General features: G+C 35.7%; 1 non-coding gene across 1 annotated transcript; it reads left to right on the top strand.

Annotated features, from left to right (window-relative positions):
• The first annotated feature begins 1,199 nt into the window (after positions 1–1,199).
• On the top strand, positions 1,200–1,304 carry LOC111812964. Its single transcript, XR_002818327.1, has one exon. It is a non-coding gene; the product is annotated as a small nucleolar RNA U13 (small nucleolar RNA).
• The last annotated feature ends 5,512 nt before the right edge of the window (positions 1,305–6,816 follow it).

Here is a 6,816-nt window from a genome sequence, read left to right as displayed (position 1 = left end):
TCCAACCATATCAAATGAGCCACACTTAATGTTGGCTTATATAGAGATAGATAGAGACAGAGACAGAGAGACAGGAGAGAACCACAGGAAGAGAGGAACAGAAAGAAAGGGAGGCAGGGAGGGAACGAGAATGGGAGGGAAGGAGGAAAGAAGGGGAGAGAGAGAGAGAGAGAGAGAGAGAGAGAGAGAGAGAGAGAGGAGCCTGCAAGAGAACAACCTCAGAAAAGGTGACAATGACTTCAATTATCTGAAGGAATGCTGCTTGGAACAATAATTAGATTTAATTTATATGTGATACTCCGTGGGTAGAAGCTATAGGTAGATAAATGCAGGGTCAAAAAAGAGAAAATGCACTTTTGGTGAAGCACATTTTTCATAGCTGGAGGTTTGTAAGAAACACCTGAACTACCTACCAGGTGGCAAAACATTGCTGGAATGAAAGCGTAAGTGTGCACGGAAGGCCATGATTCTCCCCATGCCTTGTCTCTGAACTTGGAATATTTATTGTTCAATAATTTCTAGCTATTTTGGAGATCCATAACTAATAATCATTCACCTGCACATAGGAAATCAAAATCTCCTGTAGCTGAATTGCCTCGGTGACTGAACGTGCCTACTTCTAAAGCTTCTATTCATGTTTGTTTTCCATACTAAGCAACATCCATCCTCATCTTCCTTCTTCTTGTTAATAAAGGTGGTCTTTGAGTTTCCCACATGTTTTGGTTTATTTATTCATTTTTCATTTTTTTAGAATATTTGAATAGGAAGAAAGTGACTATTATATGCGGTTACCCATTAGAAAGCCATGTTGCATCAAAACATACATGGAAGATAGAAATAAGACAAGAAGGCTATCATCAAGAAATAAAATAATAACTAGTGCTGGTGAGGCTGTCAGAAAGAAGGAACACTACTAAATTGTTGGAGAGAACATAAACTTACATATAACCACTATGCAAATAGGTATGAAGATTTCTCAAAAACTTAAAACTAGAGATTTCACTCAACCAGATATTACCATTCTAACTGGCTTCCTGAAAGAGTCACAGGCATGAGTGTACAGTGATATAAGCACAATAATGTTTATAGCAGTACAACTCATAACAACTAATTCTTGGAAATTGCCTACATGTTCACCAAGAAATGAATCGATGCACAAAAGGTATTTGTATACTTTGCTGTAAAGAAAGAAGTGGATGATCCTTCGGTTCATAAGCGTGATGATTGGGTGTTCATGTCTTACAACGTGTGAGATGTGCCTCCCTCCAACCTTGTTACAACGTGGGCACATTACCCGTTTAATGTGAAAAAAAAAAAAAAAAGAAGTGGATGTGCCTTAAGATAAAATGTTAAATTTAATAAGCCAGACGAACAAGTTTAACATCCCACTACTTAGTCTACATGAGAAACACAAAATGCAAATAAAGCACCACGTACATGATGGGTAATAGAAAATAAGGAAATAGGTCTTTTGTGAAAGTGATTGAGACAAAGGAAGGGTGGAAGGGGAAAAGAAAGAAGCTGGCGGGAATGAAGGAGGATCAAATGTGCCTCACACTTACACCAACACCCCAGGAAGAACGTAATCATTAGGTACTGCAAACGTTCTATGAAACACAAAAAATGAGATGAAAATCTTGTCCTGTTGTTTATTTTATAGAGTAATTAGACAAAATTTATAATCAAGTAGTAAGAGAATAACAATAGTTATTACACTGTCTATTGTTATTTTTAAAGCATGTACTCAAAGTATGAGACATTAACCAGAAGATTCCTATAAAAATTCCAAACAGATAATAACACAAATCCCCCTTTTAAAGAACTAAGATAAACTATTAGAATAAATTTAATAAATTAATATTTAAAATATTTTCAAAATAATAAACTTGGCAAATTGGGGAGGCATTTGAACTTTTTCCTATTTCCTATTTATCTCTTTTCTATTTTGTTCTTTATTTGTATTTCTCATAGAAAAGAAACCCTAGTATTTGGGCTTGTGTGTCTGACTTGTTTCACTTACTATTATGTTCTCAAGTTGTATTGATTTACCTATAAACACCTCAGATTTATCTTTCTTTATAGCAGTGTAGTTGAATAAATGCCATATTTTCCGTATCCATTTAGCTGTTGATGGACGTACATATTGTTTCTCAGATTTAGCTATTACGAGTTGGGCTGCTAGAAACATGGGGATGGATATTTCCCTGTAATGGGATGATTTTCATTTTTGGGGGGAAGAGAGGTAAAAGAGAGATATCTGGGTCAAATAGGATTTCTATTTTCAGATTTTGAGGAATTTCTACACTGATCTCCACATTGATTGTATTAGTTTACATTCTTCCCAACAATCTAGTAGTATTTTTTCCCTCATATCTTCACCAGCATTTGTTATTATTAGGTTCTTGAGACTGATTCTCTTCTCTTACAAACTACTTAAGTGTCTTTGCCAACTATACCAACCACTGTCTTTCAGTTTCACTTTACTTGTCTTGAACAGGTTTCTGTCTGTAGACACCAAAGACCATTAAGATGCGCCGCGCACATGGCTCAACACCCCACAAGGAATGGAATCACTGTGTAATGCACAAACATACTAATAAAAAGTAAAAACTAAAAAAAGAAGAGAAAATGAAAATTTTGTTCTTTTCATTCTTTACTTTGTAAAAAATCAAATAGTCATAATACACTTAGCTGTTTCTCTCTTTTAGAATAAGAGTTGGTATAGTCTTAAATTGGACATTTCTATGAGAAGTCTAGTAGTACCTCACTGTTGTTTTAATTTATAATTCCCTAAGAGCATATGATGTCAAACATACTTCCATAATTTGTTATCTGTGAATCTTTTATTTTTGGTGGTACCAAGGATTAAACTCAGGACCTTGCACTTGCCAGGCAAGCTTTTATTTCACTGAGCTATCACCCCAGTCCATCTGTAAATCTTAATGTGTCTGCTCCAGTATTCTGTCTACATTTTAATTGGATGGTTTTCCTTTCCTGAGTTTTAAGATTTCTTTATATATTTTGGATACCATTCCTTAATCTGAATGTATTCCGCAAATATTCATTTTTTAGTAGTCTGGTTTGTCTTTGATTCACAATTTCTATCTCATAGCAGAAATTTTTAATTTTAATGATGTCCAAATTATGATTTCTCTTATGAGTCATGCTTTTGAAGTTTTAGCTAAGATGTTATCTACATTCTCAAGGCCACCTGGCTTTTTTCCTATGGTTATCTTCTAAGAAGAATTTTATAGAACAGTAAAAATAAGTGAATAACTTGTCCTGTATTCCAGAGTGCATGATGCCAAGTATCACATGATTACAACTGAGGAAGCTGTTTCTTGATTTTGCTGTGGCTCTGTAGGATGGTGACTGGCTGTTTCCAAATAGTAAGAGGTTATGGAAGAGATCTTGTCTGCAGAGAAAAAGAAGAAAAAGTCACTTCTCATTTCAAAAGAGATTAGGGAGATGTGTAAAATACAGGAAATAGTACAATAATTTTCAGAAAATCACCACCTGAATAATACTGTACCAATGCAAGCATTAACCTGTTCAATGAAAATTCAATGTGCCATTTCCATGAAATTCTCAAATAGAGGCAAAGGACAGTGTCATTTGATAGATTTCTTTGTAGAGTTGCAGTAAAAAATAATTCTGTGGTGGATTGACCACTGGTGATCAATTTTTTTTTTTTAGTGTGTGTGTGTGTGTGTAACCAGGAATTAACTCAGGTCCTTGCACTTGCCAGGCAAGTGCTTACTCTACTGAGCTATCTCCCACGCTCTGGTGCTCAATTTGTAATATCCAACTGAATTGAACTATTGTGGTGCTGGGTGTGGAAGGCCCACCTGAGGATTGCTTGTAGACGTGTAGGAGGCAGAACTGGAGAAGGAAAGTTCTCAAGAAGCTGTTGGTTTTTCTACAGTAGCTATTATGCTGACTTCTCAGATGAACTTGGCAATTCTATATCTAAGGAACTTGGAACCTTGCTGTTACTGAGCATGGCTACAGTTAACTTTGGAGGAGCTCTGGTTCTCACTTTGATCATTGCTTTCAGTTCCAGAGGTGAAGATGGTGCACAGCTAGTCTCTTGTAAAAGCTTGCTGCACTGGCTTTTCTGACAGAAACCTGGATTTCCTCATTGTTGGAGGATCTCAGGACCTAAATGCTCTATGATATCCCTCACACTAGCCAGAAAGGTGTTCAAAGTCAAGTACTTATTTTACTTTATATTTTGTATTTTTCTTTATTATGTTTATTATATAATAATATTGTAATTATTTATAATTAATGAATCATCTGCATTTCCATTATATATTATAGGAAATTTGATTGGTTATATAAGTGCTTTGGATCATATGAATGCTTTTTTAAAATAATTTTATTGAGAAACAAATAGCAATGAGACAGTTTCAAAATGGATTACCAGGACAGTTTCAATAATTAATACATTGAATATTGTTGTCTTAGTGCTTATTCATTGTACAAGATGCAGACATGATATCCTGTCCACAAACACTATTAGAACAAATCTCTCTATTCATTGCATTAAGAGAATGCAGCTGTATGTCTATCCTATTTTGAATATAAAGATACAAAATGGTTGTTCATTTGTATCCTTTTTCATTTAGTTTTGTCATACAAAGGCATTCCATTGTCATTTAAATATTGTAGGTGCATGAATTCAGCAAAATATTCCAATATAGTTCAGCAGTCCATAATAGTATTGGATTTTCTGTAGGACTGGCAATGACAGAAGTTGATGACTTGAACCTTATACAGCTCAGCTTATTAATATGGCTGTACTTTTTATATTTCATTTTTATACTTTTCTCCTAGATGGTTAAGACCAAGATAAAGTGAGACTTATATAACAAAAATTGTAACTTTTGTATCTGACAAGGTCAGTCAAATCCCCTTGGGACTTATCCTGAAGCCCTGTACCACAGTTTGTAGATCCTTCGTTAGTGTCAGCCATGTGGATGAGTCACGGGCATTGCTTGACTAATTTGCTGTCTGTGAAAGCCTGAGAGAATTTTTTCTCTCCATGTGACTCTCCTTAGGCACACTCTACATTATCAATCACTTTGCTCTGTGGCCCCATAATCTCATTGATCAGAAAATTTGGGACACAAATAAGTTACATGATGTTATAGTACAGGTTCTCCTAAGTCCTGAGTCTTCACTGACCTTGAAAGGCTAGGGCCAAAATATTGGCTGTTGTGAAAGCCCTCCTCTTTCTGTAATTTTTGGTCTGAGAACTTAGATTGTTAACCCTCTGGAAGAGAAGTTTAATGGTATTATGACCCTACCACACAGACAGTTGAGCTTAACCTCATTATCTGTCTGAATATCAAACATCTTAGGCATAACATGGAACAGGTATTTTCCATAAAAGTATTGATATGTTAAACTTTAAATCCCTACAGAATATGAAGAAAAAAATTAAAAAATTAAAAATAAAAATAAACAATTTTGTATTTTACACAGAAATTTGGAAATCTAACCATATACAGCATTGTAGCAGGACAGCCCTGTGGCATTTTTTCTCATCTCTTGTTTTTATTTCTTATCCTTCTTTAAAAACAAGCAAATACTTGAGAGACAGTATGGCAGTAATTTGTATGTCATAACAAGCAGTACATATTTAGAAGACCAGAATGACAGGCAGTCCAGACATGACCCTACCATATGCATTGCTATCTTCAGTGCAGTTGCTTAGTTCACAGGTATCAGCATATAGTTAGTCAGGGTGAGAATCCTACCAATTAACTGCTAGTTTCAAGCACCTGCTGAAGATTCTCAGGATCATTGCCTTACCTAGCTTGTGCATATAAAATGTATTGCTTTGCCCCTGTCATGTTTCCTGGCTTTTCTCCTTGCCCTCTCTTCATTGTCTAATGTTCCAGTTCATGCTTTCCTTTTAATTGTGTGATACCTTTCTATTTTTATTTCTGCTTTTGAATTCTTCTATTAGAGTGACTATACAATATTTACACATGTGGGTCTGGTTTATTTCACTTATGAGTATATCTTCAAGTGGCATCGACTTAAATATAAAGCCTTTAAGCGCTTCCCGGGCAAGCGCAAGGGCCTGAGTTCAATCCCCGGTTCCGGAAAAAAAAAAATCTAAGCTCAGAAGTTGAATGAATGGGGGAATAAAGGCAAATATGCATTAGTGGCCTGTCCACTGAAATCTACCAAAGTTAATGCTTACTTTGTGTAGATCCATATAAGGGCCGGGGAGATGGCTCAGTGGAATAAGCGCTTCCCGGGCAAGCGCAAGGGCCTGAGTTCAATCCCTGGTTCCGGAAAAAAAATAAATATAAAGCCTTCAAGTTTATCATTCTATATAGCTGAGTAATACTCCATTGTATAAAAATATAACATCTTTTTAATCCATTCTTCAAGTGACAGGCATCTTGGTTGTTTCCAAGATTTGGCTATCACAAATTGTGCTGCTATAAACATAGGTACACATATATTACTATGATATGATGTTTTCAGTTCCTCTGGGAAAATGCCCAGTAGGGGGATAGCAGGCTTGAATAGAATTTCCAGTCCTAGCCTTTTAAGAGGTCTCCACACTGATTTCCATAACAGTTGCACTAGTCTACATTCCCAGCAGCAGTGGAGAAGGGTTCCTTTTTCTCTACAGCCTCTCCAACATTTGTTGTTGGTTGATTTGTTTATGATAGTCATTCCTTCTGGGATGAGATGATATTTTGGTGTTGCTTTAATTTGCATTTCATGTATCACTAGTGATGTAGAGCATTTTTTCATATATTTATTCGCTTCTTTAATTTTGTCCTGTGA

Source organism: Octodon degus, unplaced genomic scaffold, assembly GCF_000260255.1.
Source record: "Octodon degus isolate 3935 unplaced genomic scaffold, OctDeg1.0 scaffold00154, whole genome shotgun sequence".
In the NCBI taxonomy this organism is placed as follows: Eukaryota; Metazoa; Chordata; class Mammalia; order Rodentia; family Octodontidae; genus Octodon; species Octodon degus.
This window is presented reverse-complemented; position numbering and strand designations above follow the sequence as displayed.